The sequence below is a fragment of the Bombus terrestris genome, chromosome 4 (assembly GCF_910591885.1).
Source record: "Bombus terrestris chromosome 4, iyBomTerr1.2, whole genome shotgun sequence".
Taxonomy (NCBI): Eukaryota; Metazoa; Arthropoda; class Insecta; order Hymenoptera; family Apidae; genus Bombus; species Bombus terrestris.
Window position 1 is genome coordinate 1,056,636 of NC_063272.1, and position 25,403 is coordinate 1,082,038.

General features: G+C 42.4%; 1 protein-coding gene across 17 annotated transcripts in view; it reads right to left on the reverse strand.

The window, feature by feature from the left end:
* Positions 1 to 25,403, reverse strand: part of LOC100643265 (protein turtle) — a 156,704-nt gene that overhangs the window by 119,046 nt on the left and 12,255 nt on the right. For 16 of the 17 annotated variants that reach the window (XM_048405537.1, XM_048405533.1, XM_048405536.1 and 13 more), the window contains exon 2: positions 9,642 to 9,694. The gene's annotated coding sequence lies outside the window, so the exon portion shown is untranslated. Of the gene's footprint in view, positions 1 to 9,641; positions 9,695 to 9,803; positions 9,826 to 25,403 lie in introns of those variants that run through there. The other variant, XM_048405525.1, reaches the window with a different exon arrangement.

The following is a 25,403-nucleotide window of genomic DNA, read 5'->3' on the forward strand; positions in this document are numbered from 1 at the left end:
CTCAGAAATTGGAAATGATAAGATCGCATTGAAAATGTTAATCTGGGCAGTAGAATCATCGATCATTGACCGCGTTCGCTTTTTTTTTTCTCCGCGGATATTTCCTCCAACGAATAACATCTAGATGTCTCTTACGCGTTCGCCTAATATCCAAAGTTTAATTACTGGGGTAGTGGTGCTGCTTTATTAGTGAGTCTAACGATAACACTGTTCAGAGCACGATAAAACAATACTACAACATATATAGATAGAAGGAAGAGAGGTGCAAAGCCAAGAGCAGGGCAGCCAGTCGGGTGTCTGACACTACATATTTGCTCGAGAAGACAAAAGGAACTGGTTGCTCGGAAATGGTGCCGAACTATAGAAGTGGATGAGCAAGAAGAGTAAGAGGGTGGAAAACTTAACAATACCCTCAGGCCGATGTGGCACGCAGAGGAGGACTAGAGAGATTGAAAGGGAAAATGCCGAGAGAAGGAAAGGACCAAGTGCCACTAAAAGTGTCATCCCTCATTCTCGCTACGATTTAGTCGCTTGTAAAACCAGACAGAGGCCTTCGTGCATACGGGTTCCTTCGAAAGCAGGGTGAAGGGCTAGGTGTACGTCTGTATATATAGATACGCGCGAAACGAACAAAGTATCGCGCTACTGGCCATTTTCTTCCGCAACACCTCCAACTTTCGCGGGCACTCGGCCAACCTGCCATTTCTTCGCGAATTCCGAATCCTCTCTCGACACCTACAAAATTATCGCAGCTCGCTGCCCGTTTTGCAATTCCCAAAGGATTCGTGGAAATGCAGAAAGGATACTTATTTTCCTAGGGAAGTACTGGCGAACGGAGACCGAGTGGCTTTACGAAAATCCACTGGAGACATTTCAAAGTGCTTTATGGTTATTCGTCGCATACATATTCCCTCTCGTTCGCTACTTCGCGAGCGAATTTTTGGATACTTTTAATGGATCTCTCTCCCTCCCCCCCCTCTCTCTCTCTCTCTCTCTCCCTGAATATATATTTTCTTCCCCTTCGATAACGATCAAGAAAACCATGGGTTACTCGGAAAGTCGACACTTCCTGGAATCCTTTTATCAAGACAGAAGAACTATCATCCGAGACGAGTATCTGTAGAGGACTTGTACAGAGGATGTTTGATCGTGAGATTTATTAAATATTATTGCTTGTTGTTGAACCGTCGAATATATTTAAAATAATAAATTAGTATACGGGGTATATTCGCTGAGACGCTCGTACAATGTATAAGTCGTAAAATAGAATCGCTAATGACTCGTTAATTAGATCGCTGATAATTCGTTGATAACTGGTTGATAACTGATCGACAACTGACTGTAGCTCAGTTAATAACTGACTTGCTCGCGATCGCGTCCGTTCATTTATACTGGTAGGGAGAGACATTGTTTTGTCCGGAGTTTATTTATCCTTACGTTTCGTGCGTCAAAGCGGTGTCAATGTCCCAAGGCAAAATAATAAAATGAGTCGAATTGTCCTCTAACTCATGTGCCGCTACATATCTAAAAATTGCGAGATTTTGTAGAATTTGTCTCACTTGTGAAACTTCTGCTCGCCATGGAAGCTCGTACCAGGTGCTACTGGTATTCACTGCCACGAAACCGCAAGCGGTAAAGAAGGCAACAGCCAAAGATTGCGATTACCTCGAGAGAGCGCAAACGCGAAAAAAGCGCACATCCTCGTTGCGGTAATTATGTAAGAAATTGTAGTTGCTTGGAAACACAACTACTCTGTGTGCTTTCAATTATTGCTTTCGTAGCAAAAAACGACCACGAACCACGACTTTCGGGACTTGCGACCACGTTACACCGAAAAAGAGCGAATTGCCTTTCTCAACACGTATAATCGTGCTTCAATATTAACGATACGCTCTAAGCATTCCAACACCAAACGGAATATAAAGTAAACCGTATTGCGTGAAGCTTTGATACATTCGCGGCTTCACGCGCAATAACTTTCACATGGACAAAAAGAAGAAACGACGAATGACGAGCGGCGAATAAACGTGGACAAAGCAATACCTAACTAGTAGACAGTAAAATAACTATTTTATTTAGTGTTCTCGTAAAATAAATACGTACACAAAAACGCGATCTAACGACTAGATCGTGGAAATTCGTCTCTTTCGTGAATACGATCTTTGATACGACGCCGTTGTTCGTCAATGTTACTCTCGTCGGGCTTCGTACAACTACGAGATCACGCTACCACGACGTACATGAACTTCGCATATTGTATGTACAACGCGGGAAACTTGCGACGCACTTAGAAAACTCCGAGAGACTTGGTTCGAGAACCACTTCGATTCCATTCTTCCGATTATGCCGTTATATGCATTAAGCGTGCAAAAATTGAATACATTCAGGATTTGCATAGACTTCTATCCCTCTCCTATTACCATAATTTGTAAAAGTCAAATTATAATTTCATTTCAACTTTTAATGCAGTTCTTTGCATTCGTTAAACTTGGTTTCTTCGAGATCAACGAAATATCTAACTTTCGCGTGGCATCGTGTTGCAGAATTACAAAAGAAACTTTTATCCTACTAACGTATCACCTTGCACTCGTCCTCCGCTTATACCACTACTTTGTTATCTAACCATGCTATTATTCGACAATTGCCATTTGGGAATTTGCGCGAGTAAATTTCGATCCGCAATCGATGGAAATCCATTCTTAAAGGGATCGCTGTGCATGGACTTTTTTCCTTTGCCGAATTGCCACGTCGAAAGATCGTAAGGAGCAATGGGAACAACGACGAGAGTGAGAGTCAGCCTTTAGAAAGTACTTACTCGCGATAACAAAGGGAAAAAGTGGGCGGTATAATAGTGATTTCCATCAGGGACGTTTAAACTACCGAGCAAGGATGTCTGCTCTTCCAACGGCAACAACAGAAACGAGACACCCTCTGCGAAAGAGAGGGGGTGACTGCAGGATCCACAGGGGAAGCAGACGATGAGCAACAGAAGGGTGGAGGGATATTTCCAACGGTCGACTTATTCAAATGAGCCGATAGATTGAGCCACGAAGGTGCCATTTGTTTCTTTCTTCGAGTGGTCTCGCTCGTATTCCCCTGCTGCGACTTCCCCGTCCAAACTAAAAATGATGTTACGGTAGCTGGCGCAGGATCCAACGATCTTCAAATCGTTGTTCCACGTGTTTTAGCAGCAACACAAAACTGGTTCATACATTTTGTTTCAGTCGCTTAAATCGCGTTCATCGGGCACGATGTATGCATCACGTGGTGCGTGCGGAAATGATCGTAATTCGAAGAAACTGCCGTGACAAAAAATTAGCGTTTAATCAAATTTATTCGAGTCAGTATACTTTTTTTATGATAAACAGGGATACTCTAAATAGCAGTCGATACAGAGAAAAACGATGGAGCTGTCGGTAGCATTAACGAGGTTGTACAGGTCACGCGGTTCAAAACAAGTTCGAAAGGAAAGGAAGAAAGTAAAAGGTTGCAGCGGACTGAAGGAGCATACCCCTCGATTTTCCGCATCATTTGTCCGCATCCGACACGATAGGAAATTTTCTCGGGTTCGGTTGTGATACGAGACGAGGGGGAAAATCACTCGACCAGAGTGGAATCGGCGCGTCCGCAATAATGCTGCTGAATGTTACGTACACACATATTCCTCTCTCTCTCTCCCTCTCTCTATGTATCTATCTATCTATCTCTATTTCTATCTATCTATCTATCTATCTACGCCTTACGGCGTCCGTTTTGCACGTCTTACTTCCTCTTTCTCTATCAACCTCTTTCCTCTATCAACCTCTCTTCTCCCATATCGCGCGGTAATTTCAATGCCTCTATTCGTTTCTTCTCTCTTTGTTCTTGTTCCGCGTGTCGAACGTTCACCGCGAACATAGAAATCAACGCGGAAACACAGTTGCCTGCAACCTTTATCCCCCCTATTGTTTGTTTCTTGCCCAGTAGCCTCAGTAGTGACTTGGAATGGAAGTTACCGTTGTCGATGCAAAGACATCACCAGATAACGAGCTGTTTGTACCCAACGATCTAGAAAATTTTAATCACCTGCTCATCGAACAACGAACAAATTGTTGGGATTAAAATCCCCAGCAAGGACAAGCCAATTCCTGCAAATTTTACTGCAAGGCTCGTTGTCTCCATTCTTCTGGCTCATCTATTCACAGGACGAATGAATTGCTTTGACAGAGAGAAGAAAGAATAGGAAAGCACGTAGAAAACCCCGTAGAAAACGGATCAACAACGATGGAGCACCGAACGAGAGACCTTCTGATACGGTTTCCGATCCCTGAGAAACCACATCCTCGATAATATAATAAGACACCGTTGCACTCTTTCTCGTGAAATATACACGAAATTTTCTCCAGCCTTATTCCTCCGTTAAAAAAAGTAAGGGGAGAAAATAGCTCGAGACACTGCGTTACTACGAAGAAGCCATGCTTCTATACCGGAAGCGGTCAGCCGCTATCTAAACACACACATGTTACAGTCGCGCATCTGGAACCCGCCAGTATGTCTACCTGGTATACAAGTAACTTTACACCAGCCGTAAAGAAGGCTAAAAAACGAGACTAAGTTGTCTCGCTGACCGTGAAGAAAAAATCTCCTGTTTGCGACAAACCTCGAACACGCGAATTCATCCCTCTACCGTGTCGGATTCTCTTTTATTCCAAAATATTCCCTTTTTTTTTATTATACTTACTTTGAAGCGATATTGGAGCGAAATGTATATACATAAAAGTAATTACAGCGAACGTATTACTTCGATAGATATCAAGACTGAAACGCGAAATCGATAAAGGTTCAAAAGCTTTACGACCTTTACAGCGCAACCCAGATCCTTGTACTAGAATAGAAACGCGCGATTGATTTCATTATTTGCTCGAACTACTGAATCAGTCTCGTCTTTCCTTCGTGGAAAACCTGGCCTCCTTTTGTCTCGATCGTTTAGTCGTATTTAATGAGAAATCCCAGCTATTCTACGATCGGGGTCGAGCGTTCCATCCCTTACATGAAAACCTGCCAACGAACATGCTTCCACAGCCTCCCGATAAAGTTTCAACCTTATAGCCCGGCTCAGAACCGGGTAAACTTTTCCTCTGGAACAAGAAATTGACCCAAGAGTGCCACATACATGTGAAGGAATTACATACCTACCGAAGAAATGAAAAATTACTTACCAATCGCTGACCGAATTGCTAAGGAAATAATTTCCGACATGATCAACCACATTCTTACAAAGCGACGAATGAAAATCTATTCCGTGGTGAATCAATCGAAGAGGCTAATGTCTTCGAGCTCAATAACGTCCGATCGCGAGAGATAGACGGGTAAAGAAAAGTGAAACAGAAATGACAGCAGATTTACGTCGAGACAGCCATTCTCCTCCAACCTACTTCGAGTCACCTTCCTCGCCCAGTGCACGCTTCCTTCTCAACTCCGCTAAGAAGTCGCTTTCTGGCCCGTAAAAGTGAATGCATAAAAGTGCGCGTCATGAATGTATAAAACAAGGGATAAACCTATCGTGGAATATTTTTGCCTACGCCTTTCCTCGTGACCATTTGCATAGGAAACACATTGGATTATTCTTCCTCTCTCGCTCCCACCGCTTTCTATTTCTCACTTTCGTCTCCTTTAGACGCGGTGAAGCGACACGATACTTTTGCTCGTGCATGTATCAAATTTCGCGCGCATATCGACGTTCTTACCTACGTCGATCCTACGCCACCAATGGTTCCCTCCAGAACATCGAGTCGAGACGATTCTATCCGAGAAGGCTGCATATGCGACGCTTCTTTGACAATTTACTCGACATCCGATTCGCGAAACTTATTGGTACTCTCGTTTCTCAGCGCCCCGGGGTGTTTCACCGAGTTGCAAACCATCTGGGGAGTCGTTTTAAGCGCGACGTGCACTTAACTTCGGATAAGTGCAATTTTCTGCCATATCTTTAACTTAACCTTACCCTTGCTCCGGTCCAAGCGTGGCGCAACATACTTAGCAACGACGTTATATCGCGAGAAGATTCATTTCTTAAAGGAACACCGCTTTGTACTTTATCGATCGAATGGGTTCCAGCTTCGAGATAAATTTCCACGTAATGGTATGCTTTGGCTTTGCTTTCGTCTTTCAATTTCTACCAATTTCTAATTCCAAGTATCTTTCATCTCTATCAACAACCGCGGTTTAAACGCTCGGCGTTCATACTGTTCTTCCGTTTTAACGACAGCGAATACTTTCTATTCACACGAACCTCTATAATTGCGCGATATTATATACATGATTGATCGATCTTTTCTAAAACGATGTATTTTCTAAGCAAGATCTCGGTTTTTCAGCGAGGAGAACTTGGTTCGAACGCGGCGGTGCTGTAAAACGGCAAACGAGACGCTTCAAGGGCTGGGTACACTTAGCTCTGAAAGAGCTCCATTCCGCACCCTTTCCTGCACCATCTCCTAGTCGGTACAAGCGTACCCGTATCCCTTACGCAGAAATGTAATATGTGCATACACCAGACGTGCCGTGAATAACGCGAGATTTTCCACGTGTGAGTCTTTGCAAAAATATCTTCAGGAATGGGCATTACTTGTTACCTCACGCTATATCAATTGCTGCCGTTGACTTGTTCGTGAATCTCTAAAATTAGATACTGAAAACGCCATCATGCTTTTCAACGTATCAATGTCTCGCAATTTGTCGGTCAGCAAAGTTCTAATACCTCACGTGAAACAACTCGAAAATATACAACCGAACGACGAGAATGGATTTAAATTTCACCCATCTTTCTTACGTTTTCCCTATTCATTTTCGCTGGGTTTCCTTTCTTCGAACACTAACCGGAATAGTGGTAGCAGTGGAATAAACTAAACGATAAGATTTCGCCATCGCAAACGACTTAACAGAAGCTCGTTGCTGCCAACTCCGAGAGGGCCGCTCTCGACGACGTCAGCCGGAGGATTGTAAAATATGAACAAACGAGAGAGAGAGAGAACAGAAGTTCACTTTTGTATTTTATATATACCGTGGTTTTCGAGTATTATATAAAGTTCGCTTTATCTACAACGGTCGTGTGCTTGCGCGTAGCGAAGCGACGTAGGAAAGGATCGAGATGTAAACTCGGAAGGTTCGTCGATGGGAATGGAAGTAACGTTGCTGGAGTGGTGGTTTAACTGTTCGCTCAGGGAAGTGAATATAAAGATATTCCGGTGAATATAGCGTACGATCGCTGAGCGAGTCGTTAAATTAAATCCAAGCCATCCAGAGAATTTTAGCTTCGTATCGCGATCTCGCGAATTCCAGTGGAACGTCGAAAACGCTTTACGCCAGTAATATAAACGGTATTATTAACACGCCTCAGGCCACTGTTACCGACCTATAAGTTTACAATTAGAGCTGCTTAAATTCGCAAAAGTTTTCGACACGCGGAAGCCAACCATTCTTCCGCCTTTCCGCGGTAGAAATACCGAGAGTGAATAGCACTCTCACGACTGAGAACACATGTTTCTGCGTGCATCGGATTCTCGACAGAAGTAGCTACTGTAAGGCATGCGAGAAACGGCAACAAAGTTGGAAAAAGCCCGATGAAAAGAGAGACGAATCATCATCGAGCATCGTGCGGAAGAGCGTCAAGTTGCGTGACGAATTTCCGAGATGAATCGGGTCGACGATATCATGGTAGATCGCGGATCTGTCGCGAATGAATTTCACGAATGTCACGGGAGGAATCGAAAGAGTCGGAAAAATCAGCGTGTAAAACGATCAAGGCCATCATCCCACCGTCGCACATATCAGCCAGGTATAGGCGTTTCCAAGCTTTCCTCGCCTTTCCTTCTTGGGATCAACCGATCGTTCTACACCTTCCACGTATATTCGACACAATATAGTTCTACTTTAATATATCACCCGTATTATCGACTGCTGTGGAACGCGACAAAGAAAGAACGCCGGGAGAAAAATCGAGGTGCGCTGAAACGAACAGAAGTGACGGGGAATGCAACGATGAACCGAAATCGACAAAGACTTCGGGAAAGACCCGTTTCGCGATAAAGAAATGGAAGGAAAGCAATATCGATGAACCTTCCATCTTCAGGATTTCTCTTGCTTCGGTGAATGCTAAAAAGACAAGGCAATAACGTGCGGATGAATATGAGTTGCTATAAATTCTGGCGTGTAAATCCATGCGCTCTGACGGTACCAGAAGATAACAATTTTTGTTAGAAAGTTTTTTTTGTTATTTTGTTGTAAAAACCCTACGATAAATAATAAAATTGTGCACACATAACGTGCTGGCTGTCGCGGATTTTAACGGTGGTACCATAACGCCGTGACGATAGTAGAGAATGAACAAGCTATATCGACAATTCAATACACCTGCTTGCTCGATACACAGAATACCGTTTCTCTAGCTAACTCGTTAAAATTCGTTTAAATTTGTGTTCAGTCCTTTGCAAGATTCGCCTAATCTACTGAACAGAAGCCAAGAGTCCCAGAAAAAGGTAAAATAATTTGGCATAATTTGAAAGCGTGAAATGCAAAAGTACAACGAAATGGCAAAAACAGCTAAACGCAGTTACAGGAATAGTCTAGCATGATTTAAACGCTAAATTTACTCGATGCTGATATCGTGCAGTACTTCATCTACATCTAAATGGGCCTATTCTTCTTTTCATCTGGAGAGCGTGTCTATTTACACCAAAAGAACATCCTGGCAATGCAGGCTTGATTTCAATTAAACTCGCCAACTCTACCGAGATTTTTTCGCCTGCCGCATCTCTGATGCTTGTATTCATCATGACGGTAGGCAACTTGTTCGTATGCGAATAGTACGATGCAGTAAAAATATGTTTCTCTCGTTTCTTTTTTATCGTTGATGTTGGCGAACGAGGTAGGAGAATAAGAACCAAAGAAAAGGAATAAACGCATCGCGATCAAGTTAGAGGTAAATTTTGTCAGTGACGAGTACATATATGTGAGATACAACATAATTCTAAAGTAAGGTTGAACCTATGTTTGTGCATAATGTTAAATTCTTTTAAAAAAGATAAGGGATTTAAATGGCGAAAGAAGCGGAATGTATCAAAGTGGACGACAAAACTTCGATGTAGGTAGGTTCCTTTGGTTCGATACATCCCTTACTTTGAACTGAGACGAGTTTTTCCATCGCAATGCGGAGGCGGTACGGAGACGTAAAAGCAAGCAAGTGAATAGTTGAAAATTACAGTGAACTCGTCCGTGAGAAGGAATGCTAACTTCTCCTCCGCTCTCCGTATCCTCTTCTTCTCCGCTTTCTTCTCTTCGTGTTTCTTTTTCTCCTCGTAAAGAATCTTCCAATCACCGTGACAGATACGACCGACTTTGATAATACATTCGAATACGAGAGTGCACTTTCAAGCAGAAGTACGTCAAATTCTTTTGCATCAATTAAGCCACAACGAAATTATCCATGTGCACACATGCTTATACATTAGAAAAACATACGAACGGTTAACTTTAAGTAGAAAAGTTTTTGTGTCGCTGTGAATATTACGGTAATTCGACAGACACTGATTATTCCAAATTTTTTACAAACACGCGGTTTATAGTTTATATATCGTAATCGTAATGTATAGAAGGAGGAAACTTACTGATTCGCGTAGCTCCGACTCGTCGACGAATCTCTCTGCTAACGGTTTGAAATCTGAAACACAAAAGAAGTTTGCATTATTTTAGATGTACTACATATAAGTATATGTTCCAAATATTAATCGGTATATATTTATTAATATCGCGAAGAAAAAGCGAGAAACCTTTCGTTTCATCCAGTCGCAATTGAAACATTGTCCATTGTCTGCAATAATCGTAGCAACGTCCTTTAAGTTTCTTCTCGAGCATCTAACTGATTAAAACTCCCGCTTTTAGTCCGAGTTTTCTGCACAACCTCAAGATACGCTTGGCCTTTTGAGGATAGAGTACATTACCTAGGAATAATTTTACATTTCAAACGTTCGCAAAGATGCGCGAATAATTAGAAAGGAAACTTGATATTCGAGGAAAAGAAGAAAGAAAGAACGACACAGAAGAAACCGACTCGAGATGATTTTATCGCTTTAACCCGTGTAAAACAGATGATTAGTCGACTTGCGTGCAAAAAGAACATTATGTCTTGCTGTTAATTAATTCTCTTTTTTCATACATAAAGCCGTTTGAATCTTTCTAGTAACCACGAGACAGAAAACGCGCAATTTCGCGGCAGAGATTCCTGTGAAAACAATCGATATATTCAGATACTATTAAATTTGTTAAATCGTCTTAGAGTATTTACATATTTATCAAAATGATGAATCATCGAGAAATCCGCGAGAATCATGAAAAGAATCGTCCATCTCATCGATGATAATTTTAGTTCGCCAGGGAAAAGTACGTACATATAGCAAGTTTTGATTCCGTATGATAAAAAGGCACGCATGCCAAGAAAAGCATAAAACGTTATTAATATGAAGGATACATTAAAAACGGCGAAGAATATGTAACGTATCTGCTTTTGTTTGTTGTTGATTGCCACTGGCTCTCCATAGTTTGTCTCACTTGTTTAAACTTTTTAAACACCTTTTCCCGATTTGATATTTCTCTGGCAAAAGGATAACAAATTTGTCCAGGAAAAAGCATGTTACTTTAATCGTTCTTTTCTTAATACGCGTTCTATCCGAGACTTTTTCCAAATTATGATTGTTCGGTAATAATCGCATGCTAGTCGGAAATAACAGTGGAATAAACTGAACGGAAAGGGAAGTAAGCACAAGTGTTTCACATGGCCTGACGATTAACTACGTAAAATGATGATATCTTGTAGCGCATTGCGTGCTCCAGAATATTAATTCCCCTACTTGAAAAGAACATCGTCCATTTAAAACAGCCCGGGAATTCGACGCAACGAAAATTATATTTGAACGAATGTTGCAGAGTGCTTGACTATGATTAGTCACGAAGTGCACATATAATTCATATTGCTCATTCATTATGGATTTTAATACTGGCCGTGTCAAGAGCATGTCATAAATTAAAGCCTGTGAGATGACAGTTCATCGAAACGAATGGACCCAGGGAATGTCACGTGGACGGACAGAATCAGAGATCGGAATTTTTTCCCGATCAATCTCTCAATTCTCGGCCGAACAAGAATCGATAGACCCCGCGGACATAAGGCAATCAACAGTACCTCTCACGCGTCCCTTTGTCCGCGCGTACACTCGCACACTTGCACGCGTTCACGCGTGCAACATTAGAATGCATAATTTACAGCGCGCACCACCTTTCGAATATCCGATTAGACACCACCGCAATCTTTTTTTATTCAAAATTATGGATTTCATCTTCCGTCCATAGTAAAACTTTGCACGGCCGAAAGATGAAAGACGGACGTGGGCGAACGACACGGTCGAATAGAATAAAGATGCAAATACCGAAAGCACCACGGTGAATAGAATTTCGTTAGTGTTCGAAGCAGCCGGAAATTCCAAGTTATGCGGCAGCAAGAGCCCCACAACGAACCCCGAAATGGTGGCTTTATAACCCACGCGTGTTCACGTACTGTAACGTTCGCACACTTACGAACGCGTATCCAACGAGAGCATGCGAGGAAGGGCCATTAAGAGGTGGCACTACCTAGTTTTCCTGTCGTTTCTTCGTGATACCGCCGTCTGGCAAATGTATTACCCCCTCCCTTTAATTACACGCGTTACGTACGCTCGTTAATTAGGCTGCGCTCGAGAATCAGAAAACCGGCTGAGGGTTGCACGCAAGTCATCGCGAATAGTAAATGCTTGTGCCACGCGATATTTTTGCCAAATGAGACTTTCGTGATTTCGGTAGATACGTTATATCGTCACGTTTCTTACATTGCTCGCAATATTCTTCATAATTTTCCGTGTAAATGCCAACCACACCACAGGAGCGTCTCGTTACGTTCTTTTACAGTTCTCCGCGGCTCGATCATGAATAAATACATACGGATTCTTGTGCGCCAACATAGCACTTTCTCGGCTTCCATACTCGAACGACAATGTATCGTAAAACAGTCGACAAATTTATTACATACTACTAGGAATAAAGAAGAACAGAAATAGGATGGTTAGTGAAGAAGCAGGTTTTCGGTCATTTTTATTCCACAGAGTAGCCGTTAGTACGCAATCTCTATTACAACTGTGATGTATAATGACTATGTGCTTATAATGACTACGTTCTTGGTCGATTTTATTAGAAACGGATCAAAGGTACTTCGCGATCCGTAAAGTGCTAAGGAAAACTGTGCCAATTCTATGAAATGTACGGTATAAACGAATTCTAAGAAGATTTTATGAAACATCCGTATAAAAACGAGAATATTAATAATTTCACAGGCGAGTCGCGATAAATCTCGGATAAAGAAGCTAGAACTTTATCGTGAAGATCGTAAGCGAGAAAACGCTCGGATTTCAGCGTATATCATAACCCGGACCGAGAAAAAACTTTACCACCCATTGCTAGGAAATATAGCGCCCCATGATACAACGAGAAATCCTGTGGTGAGCGGCATGGCGGTCTCACTCGTCCATATAACTACTTGTTATAGCATGCAAGCAACCGTGATAAAATACAGAGAGGATCGTTAAAATGTTTCCTTGTATACCCACAAGAGAATATACTTGTTACCTTTTCTCAAGAACAATACAAAAAATTGTCCCAAGTCGAACGGTATACTCGTAGAGAGAATCGTTCTATGTCGTAATATTCACGATAAGTCGCACGAAGTAATGTGCGCGGGAGATCGAATCGCTAACGTAATTCAAAGGAATCGACTGGTTGGCTTTGATCGTGGAACTCACGAGTCAGAATAACGCGTGTGCTCGTACTGTGGCAAGCGTTTATCCGCTTTCTCTCTCCGTGAACTTGAAATCGAATTACACGCGTTCACGCACACGAGCAATTCGCTCTTACGCAATTCCCCGTAATTCCAGACACACGAGTACAGTCCGCGGCCCGATAGCAGAACCAAGACCGTGAAATCCACAGTACCTACACTACGACACGTCAACGACCACCTTGCAGTCTTATTGTCTTCGTTGAGAATACAACGCAGTCGCGGTACGCTGCCATTCGCCGACTTTATTCGCTACAATATCCAAACGAAGATTTCCATGGTGCCACTTCGTGCGAATAATTTGCATATACAACGTGATGGTGAAAACAGGATCGTTCTTCTCGTTCTTCTCGAATACGTGAATAAGAAGTCTCTATGTAGATAAAACGGCGCAAGCTCCGATAAAAATCGCAACGGAGTTCAATTTACTCGACTTCCTCGATAACTTCGGTCTTGACTCGATTAGTTTATCGACGTGCAGGCTCTAATTAATGAATTGCCTACCACGTTCCCAAGCACAAACGAAATCGAACGAGAAGCATCGGAAGAAGTAAGGGAAATGGATGAAACAGATCAAATTTAAATAATCGCTCGAGATCTTCCTTGAACCTTCGTCATTAATATGCAGCGATAATCCATTTGAATTGGAAAGTATCTTCCGAATAAAATGACAGAACACCGTCCTTCAAATTTCATCCTCTAACGCAAGTTAAAGTTGTCGCAATAAATTTGTACGTTTCCTCGCGATTTATGTTATTCATTTCACTCGAAATTATGATACTCAAGAAATACACGAAGTAGTTTATTCTTCCTATTAACGTAGGAAGTCATTTACGTCGTTAGTTTAGGAAACATCGTTCTAGGCATTTTTATATTTTACCGGTGCCGAATTCATTATCGCATTAATTTTAGAAACGATCTCTCGCCTCGCGTATAACAAAACCACCATCGTTACTCCGACCATCAAGCTGAAATGACCGATGTCGTTTACGCGGCGGTAGTTTATTCTTTCTTACGCAAGGTTTGAACCCTTTATTCTAAGCGAAATAATGCCCTTCTCGTCCATGAGCCGACGTGTCGACGTGTCAGTTACGTAATTGCGCCAACCACACGCGTCAGTGGATTCGCTAATTACGAATAACTGAATGAAGCGAAGAAAGAGACCGGTAGCAGAAAATAGAGACCGGGGATGGAAGATTCACCGTACTGTACGTATATCTTGTTTAAGTTGCGTACAATATACGTCACGCAATTCCCACCACCATGGCATGACATCGCGGCATCATGAATTTTCACAGTAGGAGTGCGTTCACTCCGTGCTCGTCGACCGTCTCTTTTCTTCTGACAAGTATCCCTTGGATATTTTTATCGACTTACGAACTGCTCGTTAAAAAAAGAAAAACGTATAGAACACGAAATCGCAATCATCGAAAGAGGATTCGGTGAGACCGACCGCCTTTCGTAGATTAGCAGATTTTTTAGTAACAATTTCATCAAACCAGATAATCGACAATGCAGATTTGCGGTAATGTACGGGCGATCGCGCTTGGTCTTCGATAGAGACAAGCGATAGTAACGCCGTGTTTCACGATGCATTAACTGCAGCTGTCGCGGCACGTCTGCACAGGACGGACTAGGATCGAGCTATCACATTATGCACATGTGGGTCACATAAATACATCGATCTCATTGGTCGCCGATAGCAATTGGACCGATCCATCCGATCAACGTCAGTGGCAATGGTACAGAGAACGTTTCAGATGCCATGCTCTTGGAAGATGTTCAACCTCTTGGTATTCCACGACAAAGAGCTTTGTTACTTACACGAATTCGATTCTAATACATCCATCCAATTCTATCAATACCTAACCCAAATCTTTCCAACGAAATTACTCGACAATCCTTCAAAGAACATTTCTGTAATCGTATAGTTGATTTCATTGTACTAAATATGAAAGGAGCTTCACTTTAGAACGAAAACCTTAATAAGACTTGGTTTGTCGTGCTGCTGACTGCTCATTAGCCGATTAAAAAGGCCTATTCTGATACGAAAAAAGAACGGGTAGCTTCCAGTGGTTCCGATAAAACTGACTCACGTCCAATTACCTCATTAACGATGTAATTGATAAAGAGTAAAGACATCTGTACCTAGTTTAACGAAGGGTTTATCCATTCACGTCGCGTATTTTCACTTTGACGCTTTACCATGCGCAAATGACATTATTGTTTAAAAGAATTGCTTAAGACCAAACAAAGAAAAGGGGGCAGGATATGATACATCAGCTTACCCTAAGTTTTGTCTTTCTTTACCTCTTTCCGCCGAAAGTTATACGTACGGAAAAAGAGTAGTAATATGCGTTGCCGAAGGGTGTTACAGTCGTTAAACTTAGCGCCGAGTCAAACCGTGGGAAAGAAAGGAGAAAGAAAATGATACGTGCGCAGTCACTTGTAAGTTCAGTGGCGAAGGTAGAAACTAAGGTTAGAGGCAGGAATAACCCAAGACTTCTATCAAAGTGGATGGGGTCGAAGTTAGTAACTAAACGAGTTTCTCGCTAACAAACCCACTGGCGCGAAACAATGTCGCTGACAGTCGAGGTTTACGAGGGAATTATTGGAGAAGCTGCGTTAATATTGTTCAAAAGTTTGCGCTACGTGATACAACGATAGGAAATATAGGAGAATCGAGTGGAGAGAAAATGGTTATCCAATAAATTTGAACGATAAACTTCACATCTCCGTGGTTACCACGTAAATTACTACGGAAAAGTAACCGAAGTATTGAAACGAAAGAGCAAGTTTAAAAATTTAATTGACCCGATCATTTAGCGACGATTTGGAAACGAGCGCGTAACCTACGATAAACTCGTGTAAATTACCTTCCGGCTAGATCGAGTTTCCCCTAAACAAAAGTAACGCTTTATCGAATGTAATGAAGAATAATAGTTACCCAACGATATCACAATCGCTATTAACATATGAAAATGGGGCATTTATGGGGCCGCTTATTATCATAAACGTGCATAATAGGAAAATAACAGGTCGAAATAACATTTCTCCCAAGATAAAGAAATACGTAGCGCATAAAGCTCGCGCCCTGAATTCACTTTTCATTCATCTCACTCGGTAAATAACCGCTAATGAGATGTTGGAGAATAAGGCAGCGCTATTCAAGACCTTTATTAAATCAAGTAGCAAAAGGTAGCGAGATCATTTGATTTAATCAAACGGCGTATTATAACATAACCGTGTTATCGGCGTTAAATTTCGTAAATTAACGACAAACCTAATCTGCCAATTTGTCGAGTTTCGATAACGGTTGGAATAACGTCATGAAATTTAACATTCTTTCCGCAAAATGTAAAAAAGACATGGTGACCGTTTCTTCGGCTTATCTCGAAAGAGGCGAAGCAAGGCGAGACAAGGCAAAGCAAAAGGAGAGGAGTTGCCAACGGTCGAAGAAAGGTTGGGAGATAGGAGGAAGGTAGCGAACACTCGACAACTTGTGGATCGTTTCATTATCTTGGAGTGGTACTCGCGCGCAACTTCTAAAGTTTGCCGCGCGGATTCGGGCCATCCGGCAGAGCAGAATAATCATATTACCCATGCCGTGGAGCCTTTGGCAGCCACCCTCTTGACACGATCCTGGCTAGGTACCACGAATCTTAACGCGAGATTCCTATTCGCCACCTCAGATATCATCGGTGTAAATAGCTGCTTGTTTAAGGGGGCTATGTTGTTGTCTGCTTTGAATACAGCCTGCGTATTATGCCGTTGGCGTTTACCATTGCATATCTTATCTTGCCTATCTTACTGTTCCGTTTCGCGTAATTTGCATTGCGAGGCAATGCTGTCTGTTTTAATTGAACGAGGAGAATAACTTTGACAAAAGTTACGAAGACGGATGCAAAGTGACGGCGAACCGCGTCAAACGATGCTTAGCCGTATTTTCTGTCTATCAAATTAGTCGGATCGGAACTTTCGACCTCGAAAATATTCAGAAGTAAGAGAGACTCTTCTCTATTCGAAATTCTATGCAAAAGCAAAGGTAAATTTGTTGTGCGCTTCAAGACTGGCTATATTGTAATATAGTAATGGATTCGCCGATATTGACTTTCCAAGTATGTACATATTTAGTTCTTGGAAGGAAGAATCAAAAGTCTTCGGGATATATAAGATCAACGTTTGCTTTTCCGGCAAATACATTTCCTACTATCGACGCATATTTTAATCTCAAAATAAAACTCTGAGATAGTAAATTGAATAGTAGGAGTTAGTCGCGTACATACTTTAACTCAGGTTCGGGCCCGAAAGAAACACGTTCCTTTTCGCTCTTCGTTTACTGTTACCATCAATTACACTCCCGCAAAGTTCCATTCGTCTCGAAAATAAGCTCTATCGGGGTCGAAAGAAAGATCGAGAAAATACCACGAAAAAAGGAGGAAAGAGAAATTATCGGACTCGAGATTCTTCTCGGTAAAGGAACAGCGAACAAGTTGAAGGAAAGAAAAAAAGGAAAGGGACTAAAATGTAGAGAGGAGGAGCGCGGTTATACGTAATTAAATTTGCAACTGTTAATCGAATTCGGACGGATCGATAGCAACTGAGCGGCAGAAACGTCGCGAAAGAGTGAAGTGTAGAGGGTGATGCGAGAGGAACGACTTGGGAAGCGAGCAATGCATTGATCAATAAAATCGCACAAACAAACCGGCTAGGCGAGAGGAAATGGCGGTTAAAACTTCTAATTGGAAATGACCGTGACAATGACCAAGAGGCACGAACCAAAGGGGAGGAGAGCAAGAAAAAGAGGTAACCCTTTCTCTTCAATCCCATAATGATGCTCTTCCTGTACCTCCTATTGGTCCAATCGGTGTGTCGCCCAAATCGTCAGTAAAAGTCACACGATCGTCAGAAGGCGTTGCAACGTAGCCACGACACGATCTTGTTTCAACGCACGGTTTTTGTTTGCGATCTTTGTCCTGCTCTTTCCAATTCGTTTACGGCCGAAAGGCCGGAAATTCGAATGATTATCACGCTTGGGGAACAAGAGGGTGGACCGAAATAAAGGCTGCATTCAGAATGGCGTCATCGCGACCAGCGTCCTTCTCGTACGCAATTTAGGTACCATTTCGTAAGTTAATCGCTTCATCAAGCGGTGACTCGAACCATCGCGGATCATTGAGGACAATGTACGTATGCAAATACATTTGCGAGATTGATGACAGACGAAAGACATATATCACCGGTTATGCTCGTAATCAATTGACCTTATAACAAGAATGATCTATATAAACTGTCACGATCGGTGTATTGCCAGCTAGAACGTTATCATCGTTTTATCGATAGTTTCAACGTCATCATAGCTTCTTCGGTGTGGAACGATGCAAAACTTTCACCTCTATAAATCTGTCCTGTCCGTAAACACATCGATGAATCTATTGCCATTTTGTAGAGAGATCATCTCGAACGATTCTACCTATAAATCTGTATTCGTGAAATGTCATACAACCCAATACTACCAAACTGCTAGAGGACTTGCACTTCTGTCCAAGGTGAAAGTAATTTTCGACATTGTATTTACATGCAAAGTAACGGAAGTCGGCAAAGAAATTACTTAAAGCAGCTATGAGGTAAAAGATACACATATCTAGTTTAGTTATCTAATTTACCTGTCAGCTCTTACCCATTTACCCTTCCCAACATTTACCAAAATTAATACGAATCGACTATATTGAATCTGTATCTAACTAATACCTACTATAATTTGACTCTTACGACGGTAAGAATGAAGTAAACAAGGATAAGAAAAGACTACCTATACAGGGAGGACGAATGGAAACAACAATCCTACACCGAATCAACGATAACGAATGATTCGCAGATTTGGCGCTACCCGTTTTGCATAGATACATACGTTGCAATATATGCGGAAGATGATACATAGCTATGAATATACGGGGACGGACAAATTAACAAACATCGGTTTATCTACTTCTCTATCGATGTCAATCCTCCGTTGTGACACAATAGGGTAGACGGTAACAGACCAAGTCGAAAACTAACTGTACGAAAAACAGAAGATGAAATCAAATCGGAGGAACTGAATTTAGTTACTGTACGCGAAAGTAAAGAAACAGTGTTTGAACAGTGTATCGCGTAGTCTGTCAAGGTGCTTTTATAACTCGCCATCATGGTATATGAGTAAACTTAATTAAAATTGGCTGGCACGATCGATCGTTAGCTAGAATGCTTGACATCGCATCCCCGGGCACAGAAACCGCAATCGACGCAGCCACGCGGCCCTATGATTATCTACACACGATGTTGCGAGCCAACAGGATCACGTCGTCTATCGTGCATGAACGTCGTGTACGAAGTCACGAGGAAGGCGTCTAAAAGGAGTAGACGTTGGGAAAAATAGAGAAAATTAATAGAGATTGCGCGCATCGAAAGTTGAGAATCGCCAACGACCATCTGTTATCAGTTCCTGGTCTACTCCGTATGTGCATTACAGTTTAGTCAAAACCACCTTTTTGCCGCCAGCTCGTTTTTTACGCTTTTGCTTTTTTTGCGACCAGGTACCGACCACCGCTTGGTTACACCTTGGTTACGATCGTTCGGCTGCGTTCGAATTAGCGTAGAATTCCATGCGCGGTGCACTTAATTACACCATTAACGTCGCTTAATTATCGATAGTACTTATGTCGAAGCACAGTTTCGACATAAACAAATATCTAGAATAGTTTCCAAAGCATTACGGATTGACGAGATATCGTACCTTAAAGGATCCATTTCAACTAATTTGCGTTTGTTCTAAACGATTTTCCGACAATTGGAATACTCTCGAAATAGCTTAGACAAATACACGATTCTGTCGGTATTATCGGCAACTGTCAATTCCAAGCGAATGCAATAAAGTCTAACGATGGATTCGCCGTCTTCGAACGATGGCTCTTCCTGTTCACCAAACCCTCGTACTTTTTCCCTTTAACGATCACGCGACGAGTCGTTGAATGTCGACTGTCCAGGCTGCCGTTCACGAGTTTAGTAGTATCAGAGAAAGAATGCGCGGTTTCCTTCACAGACAATCGGAGACGATTTTACGCTCGATCGTCGATCCTTCCTACTTGATATCTTTTATGAGACAGAGCCAAACAGTCGAGCGAAAAAGGAAGAGCCTGCTGTTGAAAACGCACCTAACGAACAGCACCAAATGAATCGAAAACGTCATGCGGCCTTGTTCGGCATCGATGCGACCGCACGCTTGTAAAAGAACTCCGAAAACATCGTGTCATGGGAACGACCGCCTCGGTATTACAGTCGTTCTTCGGTAGCTTTATTCGAGAAAGGAAACTCCAATAACTGGTCTGCGTTCGATCGTACTCGAGTGCACAAATCGCAAGAAAGTTATGACTCTGTGGAGCAAAAGATAAGAATTGATGGACGATACTTGGACACTTAAACATGATTTCGATTCGAATTCTGTAATGACATCGAGAAGATTGCGAAGATAGGGGAGAATCGGACCTACTTCGAAATCGCGTTCAAAAAGGTCGGTGATCAATGTACAATCCAAGCTACAAACGAACTAGATATGTATTTGCGCTACATTAATTGCAGATGCTGACGCCGATGCTTCAGTTAATAGGTATTTTCAGACTGATTGTTGGTAATTCCACGGGCATTCCGTTAATTAAAATATGAAGTGACAGCTAGGGTAGCTAAATAATAGCACTATCGTGATCCCTCAAGCATTGTGATTCGAGTAAGCGTCCCGCAACTGTTTGCTAATTCGTCGTATTCCATCTCGTGGAAACCGATTGAGCCTTGCCGAGAAATATTAACTGCTTTCGTAATTTTCCGATAGACTGTGCGCTACTATGCCGCATCGCGTCACTCTCTGTACCGCGGCGTTCCATGTACCCCGGAAATTCTCTTTAAAACGCTGATTGCTACGTCCTCTGACCAAGTCGTGCAAATGGTGAACAAACGCTGGTTCCATTGACGCGATAACCTCAACTGCTTTAATAACTACCAACGTAACAGAGAGAATGTCGGCCGAACGTTTGTACCAGTAAAAAGGTGAAAAGGTAATAACGGCTAATATACGATAGGTACTTGATCCATCGCTCCACATATGTTGATCTGCGACCTTATGGCATAAATCTGATATTCGTTTGGGCGTGAAATTTATCGATAGCTTGGTTTAGCTTTGCGTTCCTATCGCCTTGCATATACGTAAAACGTATAAACGTAGTTACAAACTTTTATGTTACGCGTGTTAAATTATAAGGGGAGAACTTTGTCCAATGCACGATAACCACACACGAAGATAATACTCCAGAACCAATTTGAGAACATTCTTTGTATCGACAACTGGACACGTTTAGATGACATATTAAGCGAATCTAGCCGACATAGTAGGAATTATTTATACATCGCAGCCTATGCGTGTATTTCAATAAACTCCGTTGGGAATGTCTGTTGGAAATTCCTGGTATAAATTGGGAGGTAACGGGTAGTGACAGAGAATGGAGAAGAAGATAGATTAGAAAATGGGAGAAGCAAGAGACAACGAATGCGATTAGAGACACTGTTCTAATACATCGACGAATTGGTTTGCCGTTGTAATCGAAGCCAAAGATAGCTGTGTATATGCACGCGGACAATACCGGGAAAGGAGTTAAAGACGAATGACAGGATGGCTTCCCTTTATTCCTGATCCCGGAGAACACGGAACCGCGGCTTCGATCGGCCATTACTTAGAACTCGATTTATTGCCAGCGAATAGCGCGCTGGCGCTGCTCACAGCTGTGCTACGGATAATGCAGGTACAGGTGCAGCGAGAGGATGGCTTCCAGGACACACGAATTTATAACGGCTGGCTTGTGTACGCGTCCGACCTTGCTCGGATCGTCGCGTCGTTGGGAAACGAGACCGTGCTTTTCCCGGTATTTTCTTTTTTCTCTCTCCTCACATCCTATCACACGGTTCGTTGCCTGTCCGCCACGAAAATCCCTCCAGGGAAAGATTTACAGACTCGTAAATCGTTCCCGATCTGCTCGGAAATGATGTTCGATCTCGTTCCGAGAAAGAGACAAAGACAGCTCGGATTATATATCGGCAAGCCGAACAAAGTCTATTTCATATTCCAGTCAGAATCGCGTGATTCCTAATGAAATAATTTTCCTGCGATACACGCATAAGCACGCGGAACAATTCTCCCGGAAGAATTTCTTTCAGGAAAACGTTTTAAACGTTGCCCCGGTTCGAGTAGGTAGGCGACTCGGTTGACTTAGTAACAATAAAAAACGAGATTCATTTCTTCGGCCGTATATTCGTCGAGGAAGGTCCTACGTTCACGACATTCCCATGTGCAAGGATTTACGGAGAAACTGGCTTTTCAAAGAATAATCCGCAGGATGCGGAGAAAACTTCAAAATTGGTCTTCAAAGTACGGGAACTGGGACCGTGATAAATCGGTGGAAAAGGATATTTGCCGAGGTTCCTGCAAATACCGAATCCTACCTTTGTTGGTCTCATGAGGGTCATAAGTTTCGGTAGCCCAATATCTTTTCAGCTGTTACGACACCTATAATGGTAGTCATTATGCGCATGTAATACGTAAAACATCGATAAATCAAAAAACAATATGACAAACACGTTCCAAGAAAGCGGACGAATCTTCATCCAAGGATCGAATTCGGCCAGTTTGCGAAGCCAACGCGTTTAATCGATATCTCTTTTTCGATTAACTCGAGGAATATCACATACCATCGTCTATAGATACAACTCATTTACACAAACGTACGGCTGTACGGAATCGTAACAGAGACTTAAGGTTACGCACGACATGCGCCCGCAACGTCGAGCAACCAAGTATGTATGTAGAGTACCTCTAGGTATTCGTGGCTCTGTTCTTCGAACACTGGTTCACCTTGGACGTGTCTCGACTCCGACTCGCCTCGCATACGACTCATCGCAGTCAGTTTGATAATCGTACGAAAAGAGGATAATTCGATCAGGTATTACTTATGAAAAAGTTGCCTAATAGCTAGGTATCGATTGACGCTATTCGATCTTGAGATGAAAACCTCGACAAAGATATTCTACGCTGATAACTCGTTCAAGAGTATTCTTCTCTACGCAGAGACATTAAGTTACACCACTATTCGATCGACCACGCTACAATGACTGTCCGTTTTTCCAAGCTTAACGAGATGCTGGTGCGAAACATTTAGAATCTAGTACGTGAAATCCTCGATGACAAGCCAATTCTCGCTTGTCACAGAGCAAAAAACGCAATAAATACGAGGAGGCAGAAGGTTAGACCACACACGATAAAAGCACGAAAAACCGCTGCCAAAACGCGTAACACAATCTATGAAATCTCTATCTATCGACCGTTAACCATCAACAGTTGCGTTCTAGTAAGAAAAGAGGTGCACGCTGTTCAGGAAAGACCTTGTCAAATGTTTCGATTATAAAGTATGTCTTCAGAAGAAATCTTAATTTCACTTTTAATAGGGTGGTCTGCTATTTCGGTTAGGGGCAATATTTGAAGTCAAGAGGAAGAAAGAAAAATAGGCGAAACATCGCGTTGCTCGCAACACCGTGCAATATCGTACAATTGATTCATTAACTACATTCACAGCATCCACACAATGTTTAAGCGACGGTCTTTGCAAAGGCATTCAAGCGTGAAGACAGCTTCCTTCCTTCCGGTCCAAACTCTGCAACCGGGTTCAGCAATTCTACAAAGTTAGTTTCGACTGCTCTGACCACGAGTGCCCATCACAGTCGCGTTCGAATGTTCCTTTAACACCAGGGTTACGACTGCTGCTGTTACAACGTGGAGTTAGCCGACCGCGATCGTTACAGGTAATAATACGGCATCTACAAGCCAGGTAGATGTAGTTTTGCCCGGTGGATACTACTTCCAAGTTTGCACGATTTTTAAAAACCGGTTCCCGTCAGAAATTCCGAAACGATCCTTCTTAAGGGGACACTCAGATTCGAAGGTGCCTACCTCTCGCTCTTGCGAAACATTCTAACTGTGCTTTACGATTCGACGAGTTTCGATGGAATTTCCGTATTCATCCACGCGTCAAAATTACGTTCCAATGTTATTTTTTTAATTGTATCAATACAAACGCAGTGATACGTTTTCATTTGACAATTGTTATCGAAAATGAAAACCTCCCCGTTCTTTCATTCGCAACTCGTTGGATCGTTTAAGTAACTGTCTTCCGAGAAAATTGCAATTGATATAAATAACCTTGCGATACAATGTACAGCGTAGTTCTACTTACAAACACTACTTGAAAGTGTACACAGTTTTTAAGAAACTGGTTTTATGGAAACAACTTGAAACAACCCCGGCCATGATAACATTCCGGTGTTAAAGTACGTTTCTTTTGTACTCACGAAACTCTATAAAAACTTTTAGCCATTTCAAGAAGTTAGTTTTGAGTACTGCGCGAACCACCATCTCACACGGACCTTGCATACCTACGCATTATTCTAGCTCGAAAGTTCCTACTTACGTACAACGACAGTACTCGATTCACGTATCGCGTATACGACCAGAGTGTGTTAGAAAAATGTTTAAACTCGAAGAAGACGTAAAGATCGACCGTGTAACAATACCATAATGCAATGATAAAGTTAACAAGTAACAGACGACCATCCATTTAATGATATTATGGGTGAAATTCTCGTCGAGAACAATCCTTCAACTGGTAGGAGGTCGCAACCGCGCCCTGAGGAAGCGAGCTGATCATTCGGGAAAGTGAACAAACCACGTTCCATCCCTACCACCATCGCGGAACCAAGGTTCTCCCTTTGCTTCATGCCCATCTGCGTGGTTCTGATCCTACCATCCGTAGTCCCACGATTCCTCCAATCCGCCCAACATCTTCTCTCGGCTCAGCCGTATCTTTTTCTTCGTCTGCCACTCGCTCATTTCATCGACCAACAACGTTTCTTAGTCTAGCATGATCATGTCTCTTTCGTCTTCTCATCTTGTTTCCGCTTTTTCCGCTGCGTTAATAACTACTTAGACGAGAGGAATTCCAGAAGAAAGTCACGGAGAAAAATCGGGTCGTAAATATGAGAACAGTTTAGGCGAAACCAGTGCTGTCGAGTATCGGCCAGACCGGTATCCAGCCTGTGAGTAATCCTACAGGCGTGCTCCTATGTTTACAAACACGGGCAAGTTGAAGGAACCATGAATGACCAATGCATGGGAACGCCTTGATTCAACGTACTAATCAACCTCCTTGCCTTGAGTCGTGTTACGTAATGCGAGATTGCGATATACCGATCTAGTTTTCCGCGTTCCAGCGCGTTCATCGACGTGACTATCGATGATCGCGTATACGCGACTAAATTTTACTATTTGAAACACTGTTCAACGATAACGTTGCCAGTGCCATTAGATACTTCTTCGTATGAATGTATTCTTGTTTCTATCGCGTACGCGTCACGGCTAAAGGTATTTTCAGCCATGGAA